Raw genomic sequence first — 12,745 nt, forward strand, 5'->3', positions numbered from 1 at the left:
GCGTCTTTCTCCTCTTCTTACAGATGAGCCTCTACTTGGTCCAAGAATAGCCTTTAGAATCAAAGTAGTCTGCTGAAATATCCAAGAGTGACAATCATGTTTTTACTTCAAAAGCAATGCTTCGTGCTTCCTTTACAAGCGACCAACAGCTTATCTCTGACACAGATGAGTACTTGTAGCTATATCACTAACCAGGGAGACAGAGATAATACACTCTTCTCCTTTGTATCACCAGTATATCCTGTAGAATAGATTTATTCAGAGTTGGTGGTGTTCAGGGATTCTCTGAGGACAGTTATCACAATTCTCACAATCTACAGTTTGCCTCTAAAGATAGAATTTAGATAAATGAAAATACATGTGCAAGTCAATCAAAATTAACATTTTAATAGAGAACATTAGAAGGGTGATTTTGAATAGAGATGTGGAAAGTCTATAAATGGAGATACCCATTTTTTATGCAGCATGATGAAAAAGCAAAAGGAAACAAAACACAACAGCTCTGCACTGGAAGAGACCTTCAGAGAATATATTAACCCCTTCACTTTACAGATGAAGGAACCTGAGTCCCACAGAGGTGAAGGCCATTATCCAAGTTCACCACATAGTAAATGGTAGCACAGCTGGGAGTTTATAGTTTTCTGACCCTAAACCCTCTGTTCTTTCCACAGCAACAAAACTGATGAGGATGTATTTTGCCATTTATAATTTAAATGGTGTGCAGTTTTGAAAAGACCATTAAAGTGTATGATGATCTAGAGCTGATATTTACCACTCCTACATAGACTTAACATATGACTCTATGAAGGGACTGGTTGAAAGGACTCTAGCAAAATTGGAAACCATCAAAAATAAAATGGAATGAGAACAAATAAATCTGTCTTGGAAGAAGTACAACGAGAATGCTCCTTAGAAGCAAGGATGGTAAGACTTTGTCTCACATACTTTGGACATGTTGTTGGAAGGGATCAGTCCCTGGAGAAGGACATCACACTTAGTAGAGTAGAGGGTCAGTGAAAAAGAGGAAGACCCTCAATGAGATGGATTGACACAGTAGCTGCAACAGTGGGCTTAAGCATAACAACTTTTGTGAGAATGGTGCAAGACCAAGCAAAGTTTCGTTCTGTTATACTTAGGGTCTCTACGAGTCGGAGGCGACTCGATGGCACCTAACAAAGATAACAGCAAGAGTATAGTGATGCAGACAGTAAACAAACATAAATAAAACTTAAAAAAATAGTGATAGATTTTCTGAAGAGAATTAAATACCGTGATATGATAAGACTGATTGCATGGAGAGGGTTAAATTTTATTGGTGTTCATGAGAGGACCTTGTGACAGATGATATTAAAGCTGAGCCCTAAATTGATAAGAAACATCAACCATGTAACAGCAGGGGAGAAAAAATTCATGAGAATAAAATAGCTATTATAAAGTCCATAGGGCAGGAATAGAAATAATGCCACTCTGGAGCTGTGTGGTTAAGGGAGGTGAGGTGATCATGGAAAAGTTGGGCAGGATTCAATCGTGTAAGATTTTGGATTTTCTTTAAGTACAATGGGAACTTTGGAGTATTTAAGTAGCAGAGTGATGACACTCTTTAATATAACTATTTTAATTATACCGGTGGCTGGATAAAGTATGGCTTTGCAGTCTGTGGCTGTTAACTGTAAAAAAGCTGTGACAAACCCATGTGGTTTGGACTAGGATGCTGGTAGTGGGGATGGGGACAAGTAAATGAATTTGGGGTATGTTTTGGAGGAAAAATCAATGAGACTGGCTGATATTTTGTATAGTGGTGAGTGAGGGAAATCAAAGCTAATCCCTGGAAAATCAGTTTAAGGATCTACCTGAATGGGCAGGAGTGCCATTGTTGGAGATGGGGGAGGGGCAGCTAGAGATTAATCATTTGGCACTGATGACAAGGTAGTTAAGAATTCTGTTTTAACTATGTAAACTTTGAGATCCATATTCTATGTCAAAGTGATGATGTCACATGGGCAGATGCATATGTAAATATGGAGTTGCAGGAAGGCAATAGGCTTGGAGGATTGTATTTGAGAATTAAGGGCATATATTTGGAGCCCTGGTAGTACAGTGGTTAAGAGCTTGGCTGCCAACCAAAAGTGCAGCAGTTTGAATCCACCAGCCACTCCTTGGATATTCTATGGGGCAGTTCTACTCTGTCCTACAGGGTCACTAGGAGTCCGAATCAACTCGAAGGCAGCAGGTTTATGGTGTATTTAAAAGCATGGAACTCAATGAATGCCAAGTGTGTTGACAGAAAATAAAAATACCATAGAAGCACTTTGATATTTAAAAAAATAAACAGAGGAGAATGGTCCAGTGAAGGAGACAGAGACTATTTAGTATATTTACTTGGAAAAAACAAAATAAGCCTGAAATTATGCAGTTAAAAGTAGAAGAATCAATATATAGCTATCTGACATATATATGTAAAAATAACATATATACATATAATAGGTGCTCAATCAATATTTGTACATATACGTGCATGCCCCTGGGTGGCATAAAAGGTTAAGTGCTCAACTACTAGTAAAAAGGTTGGTGGTTCAGACCTATCCAGATGCACCTTGGAAGACAGGCCTGGCAATCTGCTTCCAAAAGTTCACAGTCTTAAAAACTCTGTGGAACAATTCATTTATTCATTTGTGCACACATGGGGTCACGATGAGTTGAAATCTACTCAAAAGCAACTACAACAGCAAATAAACATACATACATACATATATATGTATATATTTATATGTTTTCACATACCAAATGAATTACTTGGACAAAATATACTCACAAACATACGTAAAGCACTCTAGTCAAAGAGCTAATGCTTTCAAATTGACATTTACATAATCATGCTCCTTCATGCTCTCTCCCACTTTCACCACCAGCTGATTTTCACTGGCCACTGCATGCCAAGTAGCTGTGCAGTCTCCTGCCATTTTGCTGGGTCTCTCCATCTCTCCATCCCCACTATCCCTTTCTAGTTTTTCCTTTCCACCCCACCCTCACCTCTGCATCTTTTGAAGATTATACCCTTCTCACTCAGCTCTCTCCAAATATGATATTTTAACTCACCGCCAGGCCCACTGTTTATAATCAAACGCATCAGTGTGCTTAAAGGGATGAAAGGTTTTTAACTTACCAGGAGGACGGATGTGGTGTTGACAAATGAAAGTATACAGGACATTATAGCCTTAAGAAGTACAATTTGGTTAGAGACTCCTACTGGACATCTAGAAAAGCTTTCAGAGAGTCTCCAACAGAAGTGTAATTCCTTGAGGGCTATATTTTTTTCAATAAGCTAGAACTTCAGTCAATTGGTTAATACGATAACTATGCACGTACTCCATTTTATTAAAAGTGAACATCAATGGCACCAAGTTTTGTTTAATCTTCTAAGACTTAGACAAGTGTGAAACATCATCTCTCCTTTCCACAAGTGTGGTGATTTAAGTAACTTTTTTTCAATAGAGTACATCATTGTTATATTATTTTACACAATTAAATATTTTTGATACTGAAATAGGCATTACTTCCTCAACTTTTTAAGGAACTTGAGTGTCAAAATAAAAATGAAAATAATTTTAGAAAAGTATATTAGTAAATAAGGAGTCCTGGTGGCACAGTGTTTGAGTTCAGCTGCTAATTAAAAGGTCAGCAGTTAGAATCCACCAATCGCTCCTTGGAAACCCTTTGGGCCAGTTTTACTCTATCCTCCTGGGTCGCTATGAGCTGGAATCAGCTGGATGGCAACAGGTTTTTTTTTTTTTTAATAATATTGCAAATTTATATATTTGACACTTTTATTTAACCCTTTAATCCTCTGAATAAAAAGTAAACAACATAATACACAATTCCCAATGTACCCACATTTTCCCAACTCAGACAAAAATGATATGAACATAAACTCCTAACTTTGTGGTTTCCTTGTTTTGCTGTGGTGAGTGTGTATGTGTGTATGTCTGTGTTTGTCACACAGGTCACCAGTAAAGTGCACTGTATGTTTAATATTTTGTTTAAGTACTTTTAACAGAAAGAGAGCATAGTTTTCTATCATGTTTTGTTATTAAAGAATAAGAAAAGTCCATGTGGGATGGCAAAACAATACATAAAATAAGCTAATTAGCTGGAATGAAGAAGTCAGATTATAAAGATAAGGCCCCTAGTAGTTAGCATAAACTAGGAGAGAACATTGCAATTCTATATGAATTAAGAAAATAAGGAATGATTAATGAAAAAAAAAATCCTTTGGAAGGAAGTTTTTTGTTTGTTTAGTTTTGTTTTTTAATAAATGTTTTGGGATAATGGGCTGGATATTCATTCTATAAAAATACCACAAGCCAAATAGAAATGGAAAATAAAACCAGTACCAGGTTTTTTATTAAATTTGTAAAACAACTAGCAAGTGTGCAATAAAATCGACATTCTCACAGTTTTGGCAAAAATTTCATCAACCTCCTGGAAAAACAAATAAACTTCAGGTCTCAAGAACCTTAAGAACGATCATGTCCTTTGCTTTGGTAATTACACTTTTTCAAACCTAGGAAGCATTCAACATTGGAGACAAAAAAAAGAAAAGAAAGAAAGAAATCATACCTAAGGAAATTTTCCCAACATGACTTACAATCTAGAACTATTTCAAATTCAACTAAAGTGAAAGGTTAAATCCACTAAATTGGAATATCACACATCCATTATAAATGTTCTGTTTGAAGAATTTTTAAGGGCAGAGAAAGTGTTCATAATATGAAGCTTAATTTTAAAAAATCAGCATCCCTGAATATATACATTCTGATTAGAATTTGTATAAGTGTTTATGTGTTGGGCTGTGTGCGTGTGTTTGAGAGACAGAGGCATCATGCAAATGAGCTACATCAATGAATATTTCCTGGGTAGTAAAATTAGAGATGATTTCTTATAATCTTTATGTATTCCTAAGCTTTTCTGAATTTTTCACTAAAAAAATATTTAGTATACAGCCAGAAATACAAAGGTTTAACTTTAAAAAAATTATGCAAACTGTGGCTATTGCCATAATGGAGAACAAATAATATCCTGACATGGCAATGCCCAATGTCTTTGGAAACAGGGAAGTAACTGATGACCAGTAAGGGTACATTTTCAGCAATGTGATAAATGCAGAAGTTAGAGCTCATAGGTGTTGAAGGAAGAATGCAGAGTTATGAAAGGCAGGCATTCAGTGAGGATGGCCCTTTTATGAACTTTGGCTATAAAGAAAAAAGCAGATATACAACAGGGCAACCACTGAATTATGCCCAATTAATACATAAGTCACTCAAGTGAGTAGGGGATATGTCTTCAAGAAATATAGCATTTTCTGTATTTTTCCATTCCCCATTCCCATTTCCTACCAAGGAGAGTCAGGGAGGATAACCCAGCAAGTTAACCTTTTAATGCAGTGCTTTCTGTCTACTTTATTGAGGCTTCGAGCAAACAACCTAGCCTCAACATTTCTTCTAAACATTCCCCTTATCATCAAAACCCTCCCTACCTTTGGCTCAAATTATATGATAAAAAATAGCTTGAGATATTTTCAAAACATATTTTTTGTTCTTATTTGAAGCAGCAGCTGTTAGACACATACGTAAAAAGAAACTTTTTTTTAAAATGTCCCACTTTAACTAAAAATCATACATACAATATTTGGTCATTTTGAATGTATCAAAAACAGGCTTATAGAAAAAGACTTGTATGAACCTGTTAAACATACTTAAGTAATAAAATATACATAGAAAAATTAAAAGAGGAAAAATGCCCAAAAGATAAAGTGGTTACTTAGAATACAATATTTTAAGAAAAATGAAAATTATAGTAAACTCTAAATCAAACACAAGAATACATTACCATACAGCCCTTTGAGTAGTTCATTCTGAGAATTAACTAAACAAAACAGCTCATATCTATAAAAAAAAAAAAAAAAATTATCTACAGACAATCTATATTTGAAGAAGTTCATTACACCAAGTAAGATTCTTGAAGCCAACCTGGCCTTGTTGACAAATGAAGATAGCCTATAATCTAGTCTAGCCACAAAGTATTTGAAAATAAATGGCAGTATTCCTAGTTTTTCTGATGCAGACTAGCTTTTTTGCTATTAATTGAAAAACTAGGTAAACAGAAAAACTGTGTGCTTATCATCATGTCTTTACTGAAAACAAGAAGCAAGCACTTATCCCACTTGCTTCCAAACTGTGAATGAAGGTTGAGTGGTGGGAAGCAAAATACACCATAACAAAAGAAGTTCCTGGAGACAAACATTAACTGAACTGAAACTAACAGGACAAAATATGACCTTCTTGGAATAGCATGGAGTGGGCACCCTGTGACCCCACTGGATAAATTCATTGCAAATATCGAGTTATAAATATGATTTTATAAATTCTCTAGGAGCCATGATGGTGTCAATGGCTAGACACTCAGCTGCTAACCGAAAGGTTGGTGGTTCAAACCCATTCAGAGGCTCTGTAGAAGACCTGGAGATCTCCACCTAAAAAGATTAAAAAAAAAAAAGGAAATCCCATGGTGGAGGTCTACAGTGTCACATGAGGTTGCTATGAGTCAAAAATTGACTCAACGGCACCCAACAACACCAACAAATTCTTCTCACACTCATAATATATTATAAATCTTAGACTGAATGTTTATATATCATATACTTTATGAAACAAGGAAAATAGTCTACTCAGAATTTATGAGCAAACGTTTGTACCTTAATCTGAAAGATGATGTGAGAAATCAGAGTAATATTTAAGTATTTAATCACCAACAGTGTTCCCCATTTTGTGCATACATGTGGATAGGGTATACATAAATGATAGTACAAAATATGTAAAGTTTATAGTAAATTTAAATGCTTGTGGGGTAATTTAAAACACAGATGTGAGTCAAATTGGCTGTCAGCATATTTACCAGAAAGTTATAGCAGGAACAGAGGGGCGAGTAAATTCTTTTATGAATTGTGTTTTAGGTATTTCCCCAAAGTAATATATATACTCATTAAATATTCTATTTCATTTTTTGAGGTGCTGGCTTCATTAAAAAATGTTCCATATTGTCAATTTGATCCTATATAGATAGTGCTTAAAAGAGGACAAATCTCAAGGCAGACATTCTTTCTAAACTATTGTTTGGTTTTAAGGAGACTCCAGGGAATATTTTTGGTTTAAGTTTTAAAAATTATCTCAGAGCAGTAGTTTTGATGGTTCATTCAGCCTCCATAGCTCCAGAAGTCTAGATTCCATAAGAATTTGAAATTATGTTCTATATTTCTTCCTTTTTGATTAGGATTCTTGTATAGAATGTTTGATCAAAATGTTCAGTAGTAGTATCCAGGCACCATCCAGTTCTTCTGGTCTAATGGCAAAGGAGGCAGTTGTTCATGGAGGAAGTTAGCCATACATTTCATTGCTTTCTCCTATTCTTAACTCTCTTTCTTTCTCTGTTGCTCCAGGTGACTAGAGACCAATTGTGCCTTGGATGGCCACTTGCAAGCTTCAATGTCACTGAATTGTATCTGTAGTAATTATTGAATTGGTGTATGTGCTGTTGTATGTATCCTCAACAACAACAACAAAAATTATAAAGAAAAAAATTTTTATATTGAATATTAGTCTCAGCTAAAAGTCTTTGGAGAAAATAATGAGAGAAATATCTAGCAATAATTTAGCACCAACTTTTGCTGTCTAGCTGGATTAACAACCAAAGTTCTACAGATATAATTTTCAGGTGAACACATTTGCATTTAGCAACATCACACTTTTATTGAGCAACCATTACGTGCAAGGCACTGGGCTGAGACATAGAGAAAAATACGAAGTAAAACTAGGATGTGACTCTTCCATTAGCTTCAATCATACAGATGATGCAGTATCAGCAATTGATTATTTAGTGTAGTAGATTCCTTTAATGAAAAATAACTATTTTAGATGCCATATGTGATCAACAGCATTTTACAAGAAAAAGAAATGCTAATCATGAAATCTATTAACCACACATTCTGTAGTCACATTCCATTTCTTATAGGAATGTAAGTATAACATCAGGCAGATGACAAGGACCCTTAGACAACAGTATCTTGGGATACATTGTACTATTCTCAGTAGTTCTTCACAAATTATAGACAAACGCCATTGCTTGTAACATTTAAAAACTCTAGAAAAGGTGGGGCCAAGATGGCGGACTAGGTGGACGCTACCGCGGATCCCTCTTGCAACAAAGACTCGGAAAAACAAGTGAATCGATCACATACATAACAATCTACGAACTCTGAACAACAAGCACAGACTTAGAGACAGAAAACGAACAAATACAGGCAGACATCGACCGTTTTCAGAACTGGGAGCCAGCGTACCAGGCAGGTGACTTTCGAAGCCCGATCTGGGGCAGAGCCCGGGGGGCAGACGGCACAGACAAGGGGCCCAGCCCTACCCCCCCGAACCCATCCCGGGAGAGAGTCTAGCTGGTTGGCGCGGGTGGCGTAGCGGCGCAGCCGGAGGGAGAAGCACCTGGGAGGCAGTGACTGATCTTGGAGCGGGGAGAGCAGCGTCCCAGCCGGGGAGCCATCCCGCCGGGAGTTTGGCGAGAAGCGGGCGGGGCGCGAGCGGGGGGGGGGTCAGCTATATTTCCCTAAAGCAACCCCGGGGCAGAGCCCACACGTTCGTGTGGGGGGACGCCCACCCAGTTCGCGCATGTGGCGTGGCACACCGGAGGGAGAAGTCCCCAGGAGGAAGTGACTGGTCTCAGAGCGGGGAAAGCAGCGTCCCAGCCGGGGAGCTGTCCCGCTGGGATCTTGGCGAAAGCGAGCGGGGCGTGAGTGCGGGGTCCAATTATATTCTCCTGAATAGACCCTGGGGGCGGGCCCACCCGTTCGTGCGGGAGACGCCCACCCAGTTCATGCGAGCGGTGCCGTGCACCGGAGGGAGAAGTCCCCGGGAGGAAGTGACTGGTCTTGGAGTGGGGAGAGTAGAGTCCCAACTGGGAAGCCCTCCTGCCCGGATTTTGGCAGACGGGGGCGGAGTGTGAACGCGGTGATCAGCTCTATATTCTGTGGTGCTACACTCCTAGCTCTCTGATCCCTCCCCCACCCTCCCCAGGCGGCTCCATTAACATCCGAATAACTGGAGCCAGAAGGAGAATTCAGATAGGGATTTGACTGCATTTTTTTTAGCTGATTACCAGGAAAATCTAGTTTCCCAGTGATGGCTCGGAGACAGCAGTCCATATCAAACCACATAAAGAAACAGATCATGACAGCTTCTCCAACGCCCCAAACAAAAGAATCAAAATCTTTCCCAAATGAAGATACAATCCTGGAATTATCAGATACAGAATATAAAAAACTAATTTACAGAATGCTTAAAGACATCAGAAACGAAATAAGGCAAACTGCAGAAAAAGCCAAGGAACACACTGATAAAACTGTTGAAGAACTCAAAAAGATTATTCAAGAACATAGTGGAAAAATTAATAAGTTGCAAGAATCCATAGAGAGACAACATGTAGAAATCCAAAAGATTAACAATAAAATTACAGAATTTGACAATGCAATAGAAAGTCAGAGGAGCAGACTCGAGGAATTAGAATGTAGACTGGGACTTCTGGAGGACCAGGGAATCAACACCAACATAGCTGAAAAAAAATCAGATAAAAGAATTAAAAAAAATGAAGAAACCCTAAGAATCATGTGGGACTCTATCAAGAAGGATAACTTGCGAGTGATTGGAGTCCCAGAACAGGGAGGGGGGACAGAAAACACAGAGAAAATAGTTGAAGAACTCCTGACAGAAAACTTCCCTGACATCATGAAAGACGAAAGGATATCTATCCAAGATGCTCATCGAACCCCATTTAAGATTGATCCAAAAAGAAAAACACCAAGACATATTATCATCAAACTTGCCAAAACCAAAGACAAACAGAAAATTTTAAAAGCAGCCAGGGAGAAAAGAAAGGTTTCCTTCAAGGGAGAATCAATAAGAATAAGTTCAGACTACTCAGCAGAAACCATGCAGGCAAGAAGGGAATGGGATGACATATACAGAGCACTGAAGGAGAAAAACTGCCAACCAAGGATCATATATCCAGCAAAACTCTCTCTGAAATATGAAGGAGAAATTAAGATATTTACAGATAAACACAAGTTTAGAGAATTTGCAAAAACTAAACCAAGACTGCAAGAAATGCTAAAGGAGATTGTTTGGCCTGATGACCAATAATATCAGGTAACAGCACGATACAAGGTCACAAAACAGAACGCCCTGATATCAACGCAACTCAAATAGGGAAAGCACAAAAACAAACAAATTAAGACTAATTCTAAAAAATAAATAAACAAACAAAATAATACACATAACAGGAAATCATGGAAATCAATAGATAAACGATCACAATAATCAAAAAGAGGGACTAAATATAGGAGACATTGAACTGCCAGATGGAGAGTGATACAAGGCGATATAGAAGGATACAAGTTAGGTTTTTACTTAGAAAAACAAGGGTAAATAATAAGGTAACCACAAAAAAAAAGTAACCACAAAAAGGAATATCAATTCCATAACTCAAGAAAAAAGCCAAGAAAAACGTAACGACTCAACAAACACAAAGTTAAACATTATGAAAATGAGGATCTCACAAGCTACTAAGAAAAACATCTCAGCACAAAAAAGCATGTGGAAAAATGAAATGGCCAACAACACACATGAAAAGGCATCAAAATGACAGCACTAAAAACTTATTTATCTATAATTACCCTGAATGTAAATGGACTAAATGCACCAATAAAGAGACAGAGAGTCACAGACTGGATAAAGAAACACGAGCCATCTATATGCTGCCTACAAGAGACACACCTTAGACTTAGAGACACAAACAAACTAAAACTCAAAGGATGGAAAAAAATATATCAAGCAAACGATAAGCAAAAAAGAAGAGGAGTAGCAATATTAATTTCTGACAAAATAGACTTTAGACTTAAATCCGCCACAAACGACAAAGAAGGACACTATATAATGATAAAAAGGGACAATTGATCAGGAAGACATAACCATATTAAATATTTACGCACCCAATGACAGGGCTGCCAGATACATAAATCAAATTTTAACAGAACTGAAAAGTGAGATAGACTCCTCCACATTTATAGTAGGAGACTTCAACACACCACTTTCGGAGAAGGACAGGACATCCAGTAAGAAGCTCAAGAGAGACACGGAAGACCTACTTACAACAATCAACCAACTTGACCTCATTGACTTATACAGAACTCTCCACCCAACTGTTGCAAAATATACTTTTTTTTCTAGCGCACATGGAACATTCTCTAGAATAGACCACATATTAGGTCATAAAACAAATCTTTGCAGAATCCAAAACATCGAAATATTACAAAGCATCTTCTCAGACCACAAGGCAATGAAGCTAGAAATCAATAACAGAAAAACTAGGGAAAAGAAATCAAATACTTGGAAACTGAACAATACCCTCCTGAAAAAAGACTGGGTTATAGAAGACATCAAGGAGGGAATAAGGAAATTCTTAGAAAGCAACGAGAATGAAAATACTTCCTATCAAAACCGCTGGGACACAGCAAAAGCAGTGCTCAGAGGCCAATTTATATCGATAAATGCACACATACAAAAAGAAGAAAGAGCCAAAAGCAGAGAACTGTCCCGACAACTTGAACAAATAGAAAGTGACCAACAAAAGAACCCATTAGGCACCAGAAGAAAACAAATAATAAAAATTAGAGCTGAACTAAATGAATTAGAGAACAGAAAAACAATTGAAAGAATTAACAAAGCCAAAAGCTGGTTCTTTGAAAAAATTAACAAAATTGATAAACCATTGGCTAGACTGACTAAAGAAAAACAGGAAAGGAAACAAATAACCCGAATAAGAAATGAGAAGGACCACATCACAACAGAGCCAAATGAAATTAAAAGAATCATTTCAGATTACTACGTAAAATTGTACTCTAACAAATTTGAAAACCTAGAAGAAATGCGTAAATTCTTGGAACAATACTACCTACCTAAACTAACACATTCAGAAGTAGAACAACTAAATAGACCCATAACAAAAAAAGAGATTGAAATGGTAATCAAAAAACTTCCAACAAAAAAAAGTCTTGGCCCAGACGGCTTCACTGCAGAGTTCTACCAAACCTTCAGAGAAGACTTAACACCATTACTATTGAAGGTATTTCAAAGCATAGAAAAAGAAGGAATACTACCCAACTCATTCTATGAAGCTACCATTTCCCTGATACCCAAACCAGGTAAAGACATTACAAAAAAAGAAAATTTTAGACCTATATCCCTCATGAACATAGATGCAAAAATCCTCAACAAAATTCTAGCCAATAGAATCCAACAACACATCAAAAAAATAATTCACCCTGATCAAGTGGGATTTATACCAGGTATGCAAGGCTGGTTTAATATCAGAAAAACCAGTAATGTAATCCATCACATAAATAAAACAAAAAATAAAAATCACATGATCTTATCAATAGATGCAGAAAAGGTATTTGACAAAGTTCAACACCCATTTATGATAAAAACTCTTACCAAAATAGGAATTGAAGGAAAATTCCTCAACATAATAAAGGGCATCTATGCAAAGCCAACAGCCAATATCACTCTAAATGGAGAGAACCTGAAAGCATTTCCCTTGAGAACGGGAACCAGACAAGGATGCCCTTTAT

At 37.1% G+C, this 12,745-nt stretch overlaps 1 protein-coding gene across 3 annotated transcripts in view; it reads right to left on the reverse strand.

The window, feature by feature from the left end:
* ERBB4 (erb-b2 receptor tyrosine kinase 4) overlaps nucleotides 1-12,745 on the reverse strand; it is a 1,265,080-nt gene that overhangs the window by 691,178 nt on the left and 561,157 nt on the right. The gene's annotated exons all lie outside the window — the stretch shown is intronic.

Source organism: Elephas maximus, chromosome 6, assembly GCF_024166365.1.
Source record: "Elephas maximus indicus isolate mEleMax1 chromosome 6, mEleMax1 primary haplotype, whole genome shotgun sequence".
In the NCBI taxonomy this organism is placed as follows: domain Eukaryota; kingdom Metazoa; phylum Chordata; class Mammalia; order Proboscidea; family Elephantidae; genus Elephas; species Elephas maximus.